The 19,545-nt window shown below is 38.4% G+C and overlaps 1 protein-coding gene across 4 annotated transcripts in view; it reads left to right on the plus strand.

The window, feature by feature from the left end:
- The window catches only part of LOC110555893 (contactin-4), a 1,034,823-nt gene that overhangs the window by 223,938 nt on the left and 791,340 nt on the right, over positions 1-19,545 (plus strand). The window lies entirely within an intron of this gene.

Consider the following 19,545-nt stretch of genomic DNA (forward strand, 5'->3'; position numbering starts at 1 on the left):
GGGTTACATCTGTGCGGGGCTTCTAGGTTATCTCCATGAATGGTTCTTGGTTGAAGTATCAGTCTCAGAAAAGACCCCTATGGCCAGATTTTTTGGTTCTGTTCTTCTTGTGGAGCTCCAGTCCCATTCAGGTCTTTCTATCTTCCCCTTCTTTCATAAGACTCCCTGCACGTTGCCCAAAAGTTTGGCTATGAGTCTCAGCATCTGCTTTAATACCCTGCTGGGTAGTCTTTCAGAGATCCTCTGTGGTAGGCTCCTGTCCTGTTCCTTGTTTTATCCATCTTCCAATATTTATTCCATTTGCCTTTCTGAATCATCTGTTTTGATCCCCTGTTGGGTGAATCCTTTCAGAGGACCATCTTATAGTAGATCCCCATCCTATTTCCTCTCTTCCACTGCTTCTGGTTTCTATCCTATTTGCCATTCTAAATGAGATTTAAATATCCTCCCTGGAGTCCTCCTTAGTGTTTAGCTTCTTTAGGTCTGTAGATGGCTGTCCTGTATTATAAGGCTAATATCCACTTATTAGTGAGTGTATGCCATGCCTACCTTTCTGTTTCTGGGTTACCTCACCTTGGGTATAGCGCAGAGAGTCTCATGGAGGAAGAGAAAAGTGGGATTAAAGGGACATGGAGGGGACAGAAGCCCCACAAGGAGACCAACAAAACTAAAAGATCTGTGCCCAAGGGGGGTCCTACCGAGACTGATGCACCAATGGAGGACCATGCATGGAGAGGACTTAGATACCTGCTCAGATGTGGCCAATTGGCAGATCAGTCTCCATGTGGATCTCCGAGTAAGGGGATCAGGGGTTGCCTCTATCATGAACTCAGTTGACTGCTCTCTGATCACTTGCGCCCCCCCCCCCCTCAATGATGCAGCCTTGACAGGCCATGGAGGAAGAGGATCAAGCAGTCCTGATGATACTTAGCAAGCAATGGGCAGATGGCAATAATGGAGAACTCCTCCTTCCAGTGGACTAGGGGAAGGGGATGATGGGAAGATGAAGAGAGGGGGGACTGAGGGTGTTGAGGGAGGGGGCTTCAATTGGGATATATAATGAGTAAATTGTGAAGAAAACAAATTAAAATAAATAAATAAATACAACCTAAAATCAAGACTTTAGAGCTCTATCAACACATGAGCACCATAAATTGATTGCATAATTTTCCACATGCTAAAAGTAGCATTACTCTACGGGGAAAAGTCTTAGTAAGGAAATCAAGAATACCCAGCTTGTGTGTGTTGGACAACTGTGGCTTTGTTTTTCTTCTAATGTTGTGTTTTATCTCCTCAAACTTTTTCTTCTCCTCACAGGGTCTTACTTACTGGCCTTATTTTCACTATTTGGCTGAGAGTAATCCTGATCCTAATCTTACTGCCTCTTTCTCCCCAGTGAGATTATATCCATGTGCCACCAAACCTAGATTTTATTTCCTCTAGCTCAAATGTTTGCCTAAAAATATACAATTTTAATAATAATTTAATATATTTACTAAATTATAAAAACAAACTATTTATAGAGAGTCCCTAATCTGGCTCATTATAAACCAGTTAGTTATCTTATGTAGTAGATCACTTGTGGAACAAGTTCATATTCAAGTTCTGAAATTCTCAGTTGTAAAAGTGAATGAACCATTTAATTTGTAGAATTATTGCTAACCTCATCTGCAAATTGTGGCTTCATGCTAAAGTCTGTGTGAGAAGATAATTAATTTTATTTAAAAATAATGTCATATGTTCAACATATGTAAGTGCTTACCTCCTTGAGTATATGTTTAACATGTGATAAATGTTGACTGATATGTTAAATTTTTAAGAGATTCTGAAATTGAGTTCCAAGTATTATTTTGTCAAAACTACACTGTACATGACTCTTTTCAAGTTGTTTTTACAATGCCATTCTTATTCTAATCATTTTGAAAGAAAACACCTTCCTAAATGTCTCACAGTGTTATGTGGTTTTGAAGATGTGAGTTATCATTTTACCATGCATATGGCTTTCTTTTTCCCACAATCATCTCAGGGGACTCAGAAAAAAAACAAAAACTGTCATTTAAAAATGTGAAGTTAGAAGAAGAACATTCAGTGAACTGTTAATAAGCAGGCATTAAACACCTCAGTATATAGAGACTTTTAATTCTGAAAGATTTCAGCTTCATCTATTAAGACAGCAAAGTGTGATTTTTATATATTTATATACTTATTTATTTTTAATTCTTTATTAATTACACTTTATTCACTTTGTATCCCCCCTGTGGTTCCCTTTCTCCTCCAGTCCCAATGCCGCCCTTCTTCCACCCTCTGCATGCATGCCCCTCCCCAAGTCCACTGATAGGGGAGGTCTTCTTTTCCTTCCTTCTGATCCTAGTCAATTAGGTGTCATCAGGAGTGGCTTCATTGTCTTCTTCTGTGGCCTGGTAATGCTGCTTTCCCCTCAGGGGGGAGGTAAATAAAGAGCAGGCCAATCAGTTCATGTCAGAGACAGTCCCTGTTCCTATTACAATGGAACCCACTTGGATACTAAACTGCCATGGGCTACATCTCTGCAGGGGTCTTAGGTTATCTCCATGCACAGTCCTTGGTTGGAGTATCAGTCTCAGGAAAGACCGCTGTGCCCAGATTTTTTGATTCTGTTGCTCTCCCTGTGGAGTTCCTGTCCTCTCCAGATCTTACTGTTTTCCACTTCTTTCGTAAGATTCCCAGCACTCTGCCCAAAGGTTGCTCATAAGTCTCAGCATCTGCTTTGATAGTCTGCAGGGCAGAGCCTTTCAGAGGTCCTCTGTATCAGGCTCCTGACTTGTTCCCTATTTTCTCCTTCTTCTCACATCCATCCTCTTTGCCTTTGTGGACAGGGATTGAACATTTTAGCAAGAGTCCTCCCTCTTGATTAGTTTCTTTAGGTGTACAGATTTTAGTAGGTTTATCCTATATTATATGTCTATATGAGTGAGTATATACCATGTGTGTCTTTCTGCTTCTAGGATACCTCACTCAGGATGATTTTTTTCCAGATCCCACCATTTACCTGCAAATGTCATGATTTCCCTGTTTTTTTTTTTTTTTTTATTATTGCTGAGTAATATTTCATTGTGCTAGATGTACCACAATTTGTGCATCCATTCCTCCACTGAGGGGCATCTGGTCTGTTTCCAGCTTCTGGCTATTACAAATTAGGCTGTTACAAACATGGTTGAGCAAATGTCCTTATTGTGTACATGAGCATATTTTGGATATATGTCTAAGAGTGGTATAATTGGATCTTGAGGAAGCACTGCTCCTAATTATCTGAGGAAGTGCCAGATAGCTTTCCACAGTGGTTGTACAAGTTTAAATTCCTGGCAGCAATGGAGGAGGGTTCCCCTTTCTCCACAACCTCTTCAGTATTGTTGTCACTTGAGTTTTTGATCTTAGCCATTCTGATGGGTGTAAGGTGAAATCTGAGGCTCATTTTGATTTGCATTTCCCTTATGACTAAGGATGTTGAACATTTCTTTAAGTGTTTCTCTGCCATTCAATATTCCTCTATTGAGAACTCTCTGTTTAGCCTTGTACTCCATTTTTTAATTGGATTACTTGGTTTGTTGCTGTTTAACTTCTTGAGCTCTTTATATATATTGAATATTAGTCCTCTGTCAGATATAGAATTGGTGAAGATCCTTTCCCAATCTGTAGGCAGTCATTTTGTTCTGATGACCGTGTCCTTTACCAGAAACTTTTTAGTTTAATGAGATCCCATTTATTTATTTTTGCTCTTAGAGCCTGTGTTCTTGGTGTTCTGTTCAGAAAGTTGTCTCCTGTGCCAATGAGTTCTAGGTTCTTCCCCACTTTTTCTTCTAAGCGGTTTAGTGTGCCTGGTTTTATATTGAGGTCTTTGATCCACTTGTACTTTAGTTTTGTGCAGGGTGATAAGTATGGATCTATTTGCATTTTTCTACTATAGACATCCAGTTGGACCAGCACCATTTGTTGAAGATACTGTCTTTTTTCCATTGAATGATTTTGGCATCTTTGTCAAAAATCAGGTGTCCATAATGTGCGGATTTATGTCAGGGTCTTCTATTTGATTCCATTGATCCATCAGTCTCTTTCTATTCCAGTACCATGCAGTTTTTAGTATTGTTGCTCTGTAGTACAGCTTTAGATCAGGGATGGAGATACTTCCAGAAGATCTTTTACTGTAGAGAATTGTTTTAGCAATTCTGGGTTTCTTGTTCCATATGAAGGTGATAATTTTTCTTTCAAGGTCTGTAAAGAATTGTGTTGGTAATTTGATGGGAATTGCATTGAATCTGTAGATTGCTTTTAGTAAGATGACCATTTTTACTATGTTAATCCTGCCAAGCCATGAGCATGGAAGATCTTTCCATCTTTTGACATCTTCTAATTCTTTCTTCAGAGATTTGAAATTTTTTTCATACAAGTCTTTGTCTTGCTTGGTTAGGTTCACACCAAGGTACTTTATTTACTTTGTGGCTACTGTGAAGGGTGTTGTTTCCCTAATGTCTTTCTCGGCCCTTTTGTCTCATGTATACAGGAGGGCTACTGATATTTTTTAGTTAATTTTGTATCTAGCCACTTTTCTAAAGGTGTTTATCAGCTGTAGTTCTCTGGTCAAATTTAGGGGGTCACTCAGGTATCCTATCGTATCATTTGCAAATAGTGATAGCAAAGTGTGAATTTTAAGAGATGCCTTATCGAGACTTAACTGAGGGCTATACCCTTTATTTGTCTTATAAAATTGTGGAATATCTAAATAGACTTAGTGAGTGGGGGAGGGGAGTCTCAAATTGAAGACATCTGGTAATTTAAATAGTTTGAATAGGCAAATTAAAAGTAAATTTATTAGGAAATAGTCCAACAGCCCTTTTCCTTTAAAGTCCGAAGCAAACAGAGGCATAAGCTGTGGTCTGTTGTGATATTGTTTAGTATTCACTTCCACCTGGCGTGTAAACTCGAGTCCTCTTGTGTATGCAGCTGGTACTTTACCCTTTGAATCACCTTCCCAGCTGCAGTAAAACTATTTTTAAGCCCAATAACCCCCGTCAATGTATAGTATACAGCGCTACTGTACCATGTCTGCTCAGCAATGTGCACATCACAGTTGACCTCTGAAAACAGTAAGACATCCATGGAGTCCTTTGAAATATCCACTGACAGAAACTATTTGTGAAAACCAATTAAGCTCATTTCTTCCCTAAGTTCCCTTTCATCATTAAATGTGATTCTTGTCTAATTCCCTTTTCATCATTTTGACTTCCAGAACTAGGAGTCACACCTATGGCCTTGATCATGCTGGGCAAAGCACACTATCACTGATCCAAATCCCCAGCCTACTTTTGACTTTCCTTATGATAGTGTCTCACTGAGTTACCCGTGCTGTACTCGAACTCATGCTCTAGGATAAGAAGGACTTAAACTACTAATTCTCCTGCATCAGCCTCCTAAACAGTTTACAGCAGGCATGTGCCCCAATTCCTTTTTGTTTTCATACCTCCTTTTTCTTCTGGCCTTCCTTTCTTCCAGCAGAGACCCATATTTGCATTTTCCTAGTTGGTTCTTCACTTGGGTAGTTCTTACAAACTCGCAGATCTCTCTCAAATGGGGTTCTTACTATTAGGACTTTTTCTCTGTGTCTTTTCATGGAGCCTCTAACAAATACTTATAAAGTAAATATCAAGTTTTCATGTAACGGTTTGGCTTAGTGATGCCTCTTGAATCTAGACCTGACAAGGTTTCCTGAAAAGTGCAAGCTTGCAAATCTGAATTCAGTCAACAGTGGCATCTGTTGATGATACAGTTGGAGTTGTGTAACCTTATTACATGTTTAGTATAGTCTATTTTTGAGACACTAGCAGGCAGATGATTCATCACAATAACCAAAATAAACAGGAAAACTTATAGCCACTTTACAACCTCAGATTTTTTAAAAATCCTTTCCCAGAGGTTTTCTTTAACAGAATGTTGGAGGTCAGGTTATTGCTCTTGGATTACACTTGTGCCCTGCACACACAATCCTGAGGACTGTCAAACCCTCTGGCTCATGGTGCAGAGGGTCATCAAGGCATTCTTTTATGTGTATTTTTTGCCCCTCAATTGTCTTCTAATGGACAGCCATAGTTTACAGTAGTTTGGAGGCTTTCTTCTAGTTAATCTGTCAATTTTTCTCACACGGTGCAGCTGCTGTGAAAGAAATTGGAGCTGTTACAGTCCGTGCTTTGATACAGTTTGTAAAATGCAAGGTGGGAGACGGTAAGCCAAACACAGCATGCTAGTAATTTCTTTAAAAGGACTGATGTGCTGGCTCTCAGAGTTTGCATCCCGGGGAGCTGGCATCTTTTTTTTTTTTTTTTTCTTTTTTCTTTCCTCTGGAAAGAGGAATGTGGTTGAAGAGTATTGTCCCACTTTCATCGCAACAGTTCAGACGTCTTCCGTGTAACTTTTAAGACTCAATTCATTCGTAATATTTGGTCTTCCAAGTTAATATTCCATATTGTTCCTTACATTTTTAAATTCCATTATTATTATTAATTACATTTATTTGTTTTATGTTCCAGCTGTAGTCCCTTCCCTCATTTTCTCCAGGTCCCACTCTCCCTCCCTCTTCATCCCCATAAACCTCCCCCATCATACTGATAGGGGAGGTCCTCCTCCCCTACTAACAAACCCTAACCTAGCAGGTCTCATCAGGACTGTCTAGATTCTCTTTCTCTGTGACCTAGTAAGGCCACCCTGCCAGGGGGAGGGGATCAAAGAGCAGGCAACTGAGTTCAGGCCCGAAACTGCCCCGGCTCCCCTTACTAGGGAACCCCATGGAGACTGGACTGCTATGGGCTACATCTGAGCAGGGGGTCTAGGTCCTCTCCATCCATGATCATTGGTTGATCCATCAGTCTCTGCAGTGCCCCCTGGATCAAAATCAACTTGAAGGTTAATCTTAGTAAGAGCAATCTATTATGTTAAAGCAAGAATTTACATATGCTGAAAAGCACTCAGGAAGAGAGATCATTTCACATATACCATAGAAGAAATGGTATACAAAAATCTAGAAATACATTTAAATTGAACTACACTATTTTTTTAAAAAAGGCAGTTTATAACTTGGCTACTGTGGCCCTGCCCATGTTAAGAATATCAAAACACGGGTGAGACAGAAAATTATCTGTGACACATGAAGATTCCTTTCCCTTCAGTAATATGCCAATTCATTCTCCCTGTTGCATAATATGAGGTGCACGTACTGCATTTTAATTGAGACTGCTCAGAGGAATATGATGCCATCTCCACGGAAAGATGTACATTTATGTTTTTAAGATGTGTTCCTCTTAATGTTAGTGAGAAGTTATGTAATCCTCTATTGTAATAAAATTTACTTTCTGACTTTCTTTCTCTCTCTCTCTCTCTCTCTCTCTCTCTGTATGTGTATGTGTTTGTATATTCAGATTATAAGTGGGGATTCGGTGCACATGTGTGTAGAGGTCAGATGATGGGTGTCTTCTGGGTCATTGTCCACCTTATATATTGATACAGGATCCCCTTAGGACCCAGAGCTCCCTGGTGCAGTAGAGTTGATCTCTCTAGCCAGTTTTCTGTGGATCTTCCTTGGCTCTACTGAGGTTACAGGCGACCTAGCAAGCTCACTTGCCTTTCTTTGCTGTTGTTGTTATGTGGATACCTGGGGTGTAAACTCGAGTCCTCTTGTGTATGCAGCTGGTACTTTACCCTTTGAATCACCTTCCCAGCTGCAGTAAAACTATTTTTAAGCCCAATAACCCCTGATTGGTATGAATGCAGTTAAAGGGTATACAAAAACTGTTCTGTCAACCATGGGCCACATAGCCCAGTGTGGAAGAACACTCCTTATATCCTGCTGCCTGTGAAGCTAAGGTGGGGAGATGAGGAGTGAGAATGGGGCCCTACAGTGGTATTAACACATGGACCTACCTTTCTCCCTGAAGACCAAACAAAGGAATGGGATGAGATGGTAGAGACAGTGATGTAGGTGACCCTGACCCCCTCAGTGTTTGTGTCTTCACTTTGATCATCAACAGAACTATTTATTTTATTTTATTGTTTTTCAAGACAGGTTTTCTCTGTGTAGCCTTGGCTGTTCTGGACTCACTTTGTAGACCAGACTAGCCTCGAACTCATAGATACCTACCTGTCTCTGCCTTCTCAGGTACTAGGATTACAGGTGTGCACTACTGTGCCCGACTGTTTTTTAATTTTTTTTTAAATGGAAAAAGTCATAGAATAAATCTACAAAGAAACTAGTTGGCGATACTGCGTAATGTGTGTTTTAAGGGAGGAATTGTTATAACTGTCCAAAGGTTTAAGTTGTTTTTTTTTATAATGAATGAAAATTTATACAAGCTAAAAGTAATTAAATCTTAAAGGAAGGAGACGTGTAAGGTAAAGCTAATAAATTCTGTGATTTTCGAAGTGTATAGTAAGAATATCTAAGTTCCAGCCACAAGGAGAACAACTCAGCCAGAGAACATACGAGCCATGTGTCTTCTGGGCATGGTGTGTGTATGTGTGTGTGTGTGTGTGTGTGTGTGTGTGTGTGTGTGTGTGTTCACAGTATAGGTTTAACTCAGGACTTTGTGTTTGCTAGCAAGCACTCTGTCACTAAACTATACCTCAAATATTAAATTATTTTTAAGGAAGGCATTTTATTAAGTTGTTCAGCCTAGGCATGAACTCGTGTGCACAAACTCATTCCCCTATATTAGTTTTCCAATTACCTGGGACTACAGGCACCAGATGCTGTGCCTCCTCTTCTTTCTTCATACTTTAACTAAGTTCTAGCTTTTCTATGATACGTAAATATTTTTCTTTGTGGAAGTTTTATATATATGTGTGTGTGTGTGTGTGTGTGTGTGTGTAATTTTAGACAATAATCTCTTTAAATAGATAGCCTAGAAGTGGTAGGCAACACTATAGCCTCCCTGCTTAGTGAGATCCAGTTTTCTAGTAGGATGACAGAAATGGTGAACACGTTTCATAATATTTGGCAGCTGCTCTTCACAGTGTTGTGTAAAAAAAATATTTATATCTGAAATATCATGATATCATTTCAGTCTTCAAATGAAAAGTGGAATACTCAAAAGACAAGTTTAGGGGTTATATCTTATTATGTATCAGATGCATCACACTGCAGTGGCCTGCTCTTTGATCACTTCCCCCTGAGGGGGGAGCAGCCTTGCCAGACCACAGAGGAAGACAATGCAGCCAGTCCTGATGGGACCTGGTTAGCTAGGGTTAGATGGAAGGGGAGGGGGACCTCCCCTATCAGTGGACTTAAAGAGGGGACTTGGGAAAAGATGAGGGAGACAAGGTGAAATTGGGAGGGAATGAAGGAGGGGACTACAGCTGGGATACAAAGTGAATGAACTGTAATTAATATAGAAAATAAAAATTTAGTAAAAATTGTTGTAAATATTTTATATGTTATTTAATTTCTGAATGCTACATATGACAATTACCTTTGCTACAATTTTAGATACCTCAAATATTGCACGGTTTTCATGTTGATAGCTAGTAATTTGGATGAGACACGTATTTCTGGACTAAAGCTAGCATATTCTTTTGGGTTCACCCAAGAAACTTCATAAAAATTGAGTTGTCACTCATTCGGGCTAACAATGACTTTCTAATGTTTTCTAATTTGAAATTAATATTTTAAGAGCATTTTATCCAGGAATCATTAGAAATCGGTATTTTGAATATTATTACTGGTTATTTTTCTTATAAAAATTGTGACTTTTCAGCTTGGTTTAGAGAATCAAAGAATCAAATTGCAAGGAAAATAATTCTAGGATGAACATCAGATTTGTTTTCTTTTAATTTTTATTTATTCATTTTATATCCTGGTCATAGCTCCCTCCCTCCCTTCCTCCAGGGCTCAACTTCTCTGTTTTCACTGTCCTTTCTCCCCAACTCCTCAGAGAAGGGGGCCTCATCCACCCACCCCAGCTTATCAAGTCATATCAGGACTGAGAGCATCCTTTTCCCCTGCGGCCTGATGAAGTAGTCCCATTAGGGGAAAAATCTGGGCAAAAATCTGGAGTCCTGCAGAGACTGATAAGCCAACCAGGGACCATGAATGGAGAGAATCTAGAACCCCTGCACAGATGTAGCCCATGGTATCTCAGTCTCCAGGTGGGTTCCCTAGTAGGGCAGCAGGGGCTATCTCTGACATGGACTCTTATTCTTGCTGTTTAATCACTTCCTTCTCATGGGGGGGGCTTACCATGCCACATGGGAAAAGGATACAGGCAGTCCTAATGAGATTTGATAGGCTGGGGTTAGATGGTAGAGAAGGAGAGCTCCCCCTTTCTGAGGAATAGGGGAGGGAGATGGAGGGGAAAAGAGAGGGAGGGTAGGACTGAGAGCAGACAAGGTATGGGGCTACAATCAGGGTATAAAGTGGATAAATTATAAAAATAAATTTAAATTATTAAAAAACATTATTATACTAATACTGCAAAATAATCATATCTCATCAAAGTTAACCCCAGGCTCAAACACTGAATTTTTATGCAATTAGAGTAGCCACTCAAAATGAACTCTTTGAAGTATCACAGTTGGATTTTCACTTACACCATCAAATATATTTCTATGCAGTGATCCACCACCAAAAGAAAAAAAAAACGTGCATATATGAATACATGTTTAAATGTGTATTTGTTTGAAGGTTCTGCTTGTGAAATGTTAAAATATTACTTAGATCCTGGACAGCGTGTGTGTACGCGCACATATCTATCATCCTATAGATATGGGGGCAAATCACATCTCTAACATTTATACACACACTCACCTTAGGAGAGCCATTTAAAGCATTACACTTCCATTGCCATTAAGTGGCAATAATAACAGTTTGTCCTTTCATAGATGTTATGGGGGTTATTATACAAAATTATCTTACCAGAATGGCTAGCATTTAGTAAGCATGCCACTGAAATAAACATTAAGTCTGCAGTTATTTAAATGAGATATTCTACATTACCAAAATGAGATTTCTAAACTGTTACTATTGAACATTAACTTTTAAAAAATATATTCATTGAATATTCAATATTGTTATTTTCCTTTCATATTAGCTTTAAGTTTATTTTCTTAGTCTACAAAGATAATTTATCTCAGAAGCCTGGGTGCTACCATCCTAGTGTTTCAGGTTTTCTGTATGAAACAACTGAACTAATAAACTGACTGTTAAGAAAAGGGATTTGAGTCATAAAACCTTAAAAATGGTATGCTGTTACTTTATGTCACTTGGGTAGTCATGTCAGAAGAGAGGAGGGATTCCCCTGATGTATAATTTGACATTCATTTTTAGCATAACCAAAGATAACATAATGGTATAAAATACAGTAGTAATTGTTCATTCAATCAAAATAGAAGCTATTATTACTAATGTGTGTTGTTAATTGTTTGATTTGCTTTGGAACATGAGTTAAATGCCCAGAGTGGCAGTGTTCATTTTTGTAAAACCTGTATTACAGGGTCACATATCTACACATGACAAACTGTGGATACTACGATTTTATTTTACCACACACTTTATAGCTGTATAGCTTTGGATGTATGCATGCATATATTCCTTTGTTTATACTGGTACTGGGAGTGGAACTCAGGGCCAGGAACAAGCTAGGAAATAACTCCACCAGCTATATCACCCCATAAAAGGCTTTTTAAAAATCTCTTGTGTGTATTTCTGTAATGTGTGTGTGTGTGTTTGTACATATGTGCATGAAAACCACAGGTTTACAACAAGAGTCATCATCAGTAATTCTCACTTTAATTTTTGAGACATAATTTCACTGATCTTGGAGCTTATTAATCCAGCTAGATTTTCTGGCCAGACATTCTGAGAAATCATCCCCTCTCTACCTTCTCAGCACTGTGGCAAAAGGCAGATGCAAATGGCCTGTGTTTTATGTGAGTGCTGTGGTTAACAGTTCTGTGAATATTGAGACTAGCCAAATCCAGAGTGTAGAAAAAGAAAAATGGAAACTGGAGGAGAGAAGCAATCATTAGCAAGAAATAATTTCTTAGAAGGCAAAAAGTAGAAAATAGAAGGAGCTATGGAGTTAGTTGGTTTGGGGCTGCTAACTCTCTTGAGAATATGAGCCTACAAAGAAAATAGCGATGATAATGACTTGATTTTGTCAATGGACTTAATACCACTTGATTTCACACTCATTAGATGAAATGGTAGGTTTTGCGTTTTCTAAGTACTGTAAAACATGGGTCCTAAGCTGGGTTTGGAGGCTCTTTGATGTCACAAAATAACAACATTGGGGAGGTTCAGGCAGGAGAACTATGAGTATATGTCCAGCATAGGCTAAAAGTAAAACAACAGGTTCCTAGTCAAAACCAGAAACCCTAATCTCATGAAATGTTTTGCTTATGGTGTCTGCTACCTGTTTGGTGAGCAAGTAGCTGTGTTTCTTTAATTTCACAAACAGATTGAAGATTTAAGATAGAAAAAACTGTGGATATTTTCAGATTGGTAGATTTCAGAGCACCAAAATAATAGCAAATTGCCAATGTCCAGTTTCTAAGAATCTTGTGTTCATATGTGGCTGCTGTCACATGGCCCACTGGTTGCCATCTTACTGAGCACAGAGTAGTGAGCTTGATAAGCAAAGGAATTTTTGCTGCAATGGCTCTCTTGTCTCTTGATGTTCTAATCTACGGTATCTATCAAAAACAGCAAGGACAAGCCTGAAGAATCAATCCCTTCCATTTTAATCTTGTAGCTACATGCCACTGACACTATGATTATTGCGTGATGCAGTCTCCTTTAGGAAAACTGGCCACGGTAACAAAATCAAGCCCCACTATTTCCTCACTGGACCAAAGACCACAATACCATAAGGAAAGAAGGCCAAACAGGGTAGGGAAAGCTCATTCAAACTGGAAACTGAAAGATAGATTTGAATGTTATGGTCATGTGTAGCTCCTTAGAGCTATGTAAATAAAAAAAGCAAATGGTTCACTTAAAATGCTTTTTTTCTTCTTCAGGTTCTATGAACTTTATTTGCATTTTTATGCCTGTATTTTTTCCATTGCTAGGAGCTCCTAAGTTGAAGTGATCAAGCATTCTTTTAGCACTTGTACCTGGAACCAAAAAAATATGATTTGAACCTGAGCAAATAGTCTATTTATTAAATTAAATTTCATTGGTGTTTTTGTTGTTTGTTTGTTTGCCTCTCTTGGAATACTGTAATCCAAGCAGCTAATCTATTAGAATTCATGTTTGGATATGGAAATACATTAATACTTGCATGTTCATGGGTCATCTTTTGTGGGCTGCTTTAGAACATTGATTGAAATTACTTTGAAGAGTGAATAATATCAATATTAACGCAAACAGCTGTGGGAGGTAGTTAGGTTTATTCCATGGTGCTATTGTCTGTGCACTTTGAATATATGGACAGTTCATTAGAATTTCAGGTATTGCTAGGGAGAGACAGCCAAAAACATGATTTCCACCCAAGCTTATGTGTTTGAGAAACAATTCTTAAACCATCACTAGGATCTTTCTCTGCATGTTCCATCTGTGATTTCCACACACTGTATCCGAAATAAAGGAAGAATGCTACTGAGAAATTAGAATATCTTCCCCAACAAAAGTAATAGAAACACACTTGCAATGTATATGGATTTGAGTCAGAGAAAAGATGCTAGCATCCTCCTGGATTCTTCTGAACTGACAAGATGATACAGCAGGAGACATTGAGTCCCTCTCCAGGAATAGCCCCCTACACCACTGCCTTGCCACCAGTCCTGTGGGTGATTCTCCCAAAGCAGAGAGAGATTCTTCTTATTAGAAAACATGTCTGAATTTCTTGTTGTGATGATCTGCCCTGCCCTTAGATTTTCAGTTTCTTGTTTTGATTGAGGTGCCCAGACCCTGTTCATTTTAAAGATATGTTCTTACAATTCCCCTAATATCAGATTCCAGGAATCTAGAAGTAGTCAAAACCTTCCTGTGATCTGTAATACCAAAAATATTTTCATAACACTATTGAGATGTCTAAATAATACGACATTTTAGTCTTTTACATATGTGCACAGGATTTTTCCAGAAGGTACATGACATTGAGAAAATACAAGGCTGAATGCAGAGAGCACTGCTCCCTGCTATTTTGGGATTAAAGGTATTTATAAATATGTAGAAACTGCCACCCCCTTAATATTTTGTAGATGGGTCATATTTAGGATAATAATAGATGATCTCCTTGGGTATCGATGGAGATACCCAACTCAACTCCACAGATGCTCAAATCTCTTACATAAAATGGTGTAATTTCCCAAAGATGCTACATATGTCCTGAAAGAAAGAAATAGTTTATTTTTGATCCAAATATAAGTTATCATTGTCTAGGAATGGAGATTTACCTCATCCCAGTTTTTATAGTTCAGAACAAAGAGAGGCATGAAATGAAAACATACATCAAGTCGGCAGTTTGCAGAAAAGTGGGAAAGTCTCAGTTATAGGGATCAGATGCAATCTAAAGACAATCTTTCACCAAACTTTGGGTTGGTAGAAGCTAGGAGCCTGATCATACATACACAATGATTTCTCTAATAATCACAGGAAGAAAGGTCAAACACAGAATTGCACAATGAATGCTGATTAAAAGAACTAATGATAACCACTTATGACTGAGTATATACCATATCTGTCTTTCTGATTCTGGGTTACCTCACTCAAAATGATCTCTTCTAGTTCCCACCATTTGCCTGCAAATTTCATGATTTTTTTTTGTTTTTAATAGCTGAGTAGTGTTCCATTACATAAATGTACCACAATTTCTGTCTCTGGCATGAACTCAGTGGCAGGCTTTCTGATCACCTCCACCTGGGGTGGTTTTAATTTTCAAATCTTTCCACTGGGCAGTCCCTTTTTTGGTCACTAAGTAAGTTACAAGAGTAGAATAGGGAGCTGGAGAAATGGCTCAGTGGTTTAAGAGTACTTGCTGCTCTTCCAGGGGTCCAGAGTTCAAGTCCCTGCAAACACATGGTGGCTTCCAACCATCTACAATGGAATTTGATGTCCTCTTCTGTCTAAGGCCTCATCTGTCATGTAGGCATGTGTGTAAATAGAGCACTCCTGCACATGAATAAATAAATCATTTTTTAAAACGTAGAATAGGAGAATAAACTTTAATTTGAATCAAGAGTAGGAGTTCCTGCCACTATTTTTGAATCGATATTATATGCGAAGCCCTGCACACTAAAAATACTATAGTCCCCATTTTACCTTAATTTTATTATTCTTTTTTAAACATGGGATCTTTCTCTCTCTCTCTCTACACACACACACACACACACACACACACACACACACACACACACACACACACATATATATATATATATATATATATATATATATATATATATATATCAGAGACATATATATATGTCTCTCTGTTCTGGCACTTTCTATGTGGACCAGGCTGGCATCAAACTCACAGAAATCTGCCTGCCTCTGGAAAGCTGATATTAAGGGTGTGCAGCACCATGTCCAGCCGGTCTCTATTTTCAGATATAGAATTGGAAGCTAAGGATGCCTTTTCTGCCCAATTCCAATAGAAAAAAAAAATGTGAGGTAGATAGGATTTCAACAAGCCTTTAACTATGAAATATTTTAGTTTTCTCATTTTCCAAGCTAATTGGCCTTTTAATAGCCATAAAATATATTTTCATCTACAAAGGTGAAAGACAAGCTACATTGCAATATTTCAAATGTAGTATCCTTTAACACAAAGTTCATTTAAGCTACCCTGGATTTATAATTATTATAATTATTAGCTGTGGTCTCTCCTGGGCTTTATCCTACGAATTGAGAAAGCACACTCAAAGTCTAGTGTAGATGATAGTTTAGTACACTTAGGAAAGGGATGAGAGCAAGCAGTGGCCAGAAGATCTTTTCAGAGGACTACTTTTGGAGAGAGAGTGAACAAAGCTGAGATGCTCCATGTGGAAGTGAATGTTGAAGTAGGATTTATATTACTTTCTTGGAATCTATGAACAGAAAGCTTCCTGAGGCCTTTTATCCTAGCAGATGATTGGCAGGCCCATTTGTATTCTCTTGTGGGAAAGGATGACAGCATATTTTCTTCTTTAGCAGAGAGCCATGTTCTACCCAAGACAACAGATATAATTTAGGATCCATTCTCTGACTAAAAACTTCATGTAATGGAGCAGATTTTAAAAGAATTAAGGAAAGAAGGTAAGTCTATAAAAATAGCCATGCTTAGCTACGAGGAAATAGCATTCCATTATTACTCATGAAATAATTAACTGCACCTCACCCCAGCATTTCGATTCCTGAAGAGGAGCTTATTGTAATATTGCTCCTTTTCCTTTATATTATATGTTTAAAATTATATGTTACCATAGAGCAGGAGGTAGTACCCAAAGCTCTGATTTTACAGTAGGGGGTCCATCCTCAATGACCTTCAAGACCACTCATTTCTAACTAGCCACCTGACAATAATGATATAGGGAAATTTCATGTGTATGTACCTTTAAAGTGCTCAGTTTCTTTTTTAAAAGGGTAAAGAAATTCCCTACAGAGCAAGAAATATTTGCATTCTTTGTGTTCTTGTGCAAGGATTTCTAAATTGATGGCTATTTGCTTCAAAATTAGGCAGGAAATCAATCCTGAAAATTATTGTGTATGTAGCTCAATTCAGGAAGTTGTAAAATATTATTTCTTTATCCCTTTTTATGCTGTTTAGTTGCTATTTCATTTTTCAGGGTAATAACAGAATAGTCAACAATACTGGAAACGCATACTGATCTTGAAGATTTGTTTTAGAATTGTTTCATAGTTCACATGGAACATAACTTTTGCAGTAGTAAATCTCTTTAGGGAAGAAAACCAGGTCATGATTCATAATCTACATGTATTTCAGATATTTTTCTTTCAAAATATTTTACCATATAATTAGTCTTTCTGTTTTTAAGCAAAGAGTTATGCTAATCTCTTTAAAGCCCATATATAATGATGATAAATATATAGCTGGTAGATGGCAGTGTTTTTAACAATAAAGATTCTTTCAAGACTAAAAGAATCATTGAGAAAGATTGTAACATACTTTTGTAACCCTGGTCACTGACAGAGATGGAAGCTGAGATAGGGTAGAGATAAAGCCTTAACTTTCTAGCAACTTTGATTGCCTGTGCCTTGGATAACAGAAAGAGCCATGTGTCCCTACTCTACCTTGGGATTTTTATGTGCTAGAAATCTAACAGATTAATAGAAGCATTAGGTAATAGACTTAACACAGATTACCTCCAGCATGCCACAGTAGCAAATTACAAATATATTTGGCTAATACATTTTATATCTCTACAGTGGCAGGTATAATAGGTAGGTAGATAGTTAGATACATACATACATGCATACATACATAGATTGATTGATTGATGGATACAAGAATCTGAGTTTCACTTCTGTTGCTATGATAAAGTAACCCCTGCAAAATAACTTAGGAGGTTTATTTTAATTCACAGTCCCAATGACAATCCATCATTGTGGGTAAGTCACAGCAAGGCATGAGCTTCAAATAACTGGTCACTTTGCCTTCACAGTCAAGAGGCAGAAAGGAATAGAACAATGCAAAAATGGTAGTGCTCATCTTATTCTCTTATCTTTAATACAGTTTGGATATCCTGCCTAAGAAATGGTGCTACCCATGGTGGGCAGAACTTCAAATATCAATTAGTGTAATCAAGATGATCCCTTACAGAACTGCCAACAGGCCAATCTGATCTGGACAGTCCTTTATGCTGAGACTCATAACCAAACCTTCGGTAGAGTGCAGGGAATCATATGAAAAAGGGGGAGTTAATATGACCGGGAGAGGGCAGGAGCTCCACAAGGACAAAATATATCAGGGCACGGGGGTCCTCTATGAGACTGCTTCTCCAATCAAGGACCATGTATGGATATAACCTAGAACCCCTGCTCGGATGTAGCTTGTGTTAGCTCAGTACCCAAGTGGGTTTCCCTACTAAGGGGAACAGGAACTATTTCTGACATGAACTCAATGACTGGCTCCTTAACCTCCCTTCACCCCCCCAGGGAGGAACAGCCTTGCTTGGTCACAGAGGAGGACATTGCAACCAGTCCTGAAGATACCTGATAAGCTAGGGTCAGATGGAAGGGGAGGAGGACCTCCCCTAGCAGTGGACTAACAGTGAGGAGATGAGGGAGGCAAGATGGGATTGGGAGGGAATGTGGGAGGGGGCTACAGCTGGGATACAAAGTAAATAACCTGTGATTAATATTAAAAAATAAAGATTAATTCATAAAAAACATTCTCTTAAGTGAATCTTGTCAAGTTGAAAAAAAACTAACCATCACAGAGAGATAGGTGAACTGTGAGATGAATAGTGTCTTTGTTACTTATGTACTGCCATAAAAGTACAATGTGGCCATGACAGCTTATGAAATAAAGCATTTAACTGGGGGCTAAAGGTTCCAAAGGGGAGGAGTCCATCAACATTATAGTAGGCAGTGTGGCAGCAGGCACGCAGGCAGGCAGACAAGTAGGACAGTAGCTGAGAACTTAAACAACGATGATGATGATGAGAGACAAAGAGAGATAACTAGGGATGTGCTGAGCCTTTGAAACCTCAAAATCCTTTTCCAGCAATATACCTCCTCCAAAACTACCACGCCTCTTAATCCTTCCCAATTGTGGGCCAGTCATTCAAATGTATGGGCCTGGAAGCCACATTACAGCACCAAAATAAAGATGAGAGACCGCTTCACAATAGGGTGGGAGGAGAGAATTAAATTCTAAAAATGTTGTGTTCTGACCTGTACATGTAAGTCAAGGCAACACACACACATATGTGCATATATGCATTATACATATACATACTCATACAATATTAATAAACATACAAATAAATAAATTAATAAGTATAAAAGACAGGTATGTTGGTTACATGAAATAAATTTCTGCTCTAGGCCACAGAAGCTGAGTGATGACATTGTTTGTTCTTAAAGGTATACTTACTTTTACTTTGTATGTATGAGTGATTGCCTGAATGTATGTTTGTATACCATGTGCATGTCTGCTGCCTTTGCTGTTACACTTGTCAGCCTCCACTTGATTACTGGGATTCAAATCCAGATCTTCTATCTTAAGCCCTGAGCTGTCTCTCCAGTCCCTGATGTCATTCTTATCCTTTCATCTAGGGGGGAGTTAATTTTCTATTTGCACTTTCCAAACTGATTTACTTAATAGTCAGTATGAATATGATGTCAAACCCAGGTGCCCAATGAATAGTTATTAAGATGATCAAAAATAGTCCAAGATAATTTGGCTCTCAACCTGAAGTACAATATTCCAACTGTCCACAATCAGAAGGTTATAGTAGAAAACCAACCTTAATGGAATATTTCACACAGCTGTGGCATTTTTTTTTTTTCTGAAACATCAGTTCAAACCCCTTATATCTCAAATACTTACACAGAAGCTTCCTCATCTAATGATGGCATTTAGA

This window comes from Meriones unguiculatus, chromosome 5, assembly GCF_030254825.1.
Source record: "Meriones unguiculatus strain TT.TT164.6M chromosome 5, Bangor_MerUng_6.1, whole genome shotgun sequence".
NCBI lineage: Eukaryota > Metazoa > Chordata > Mammalia > Rodentia > Muridae > Meriones > Meriones unguiculatus.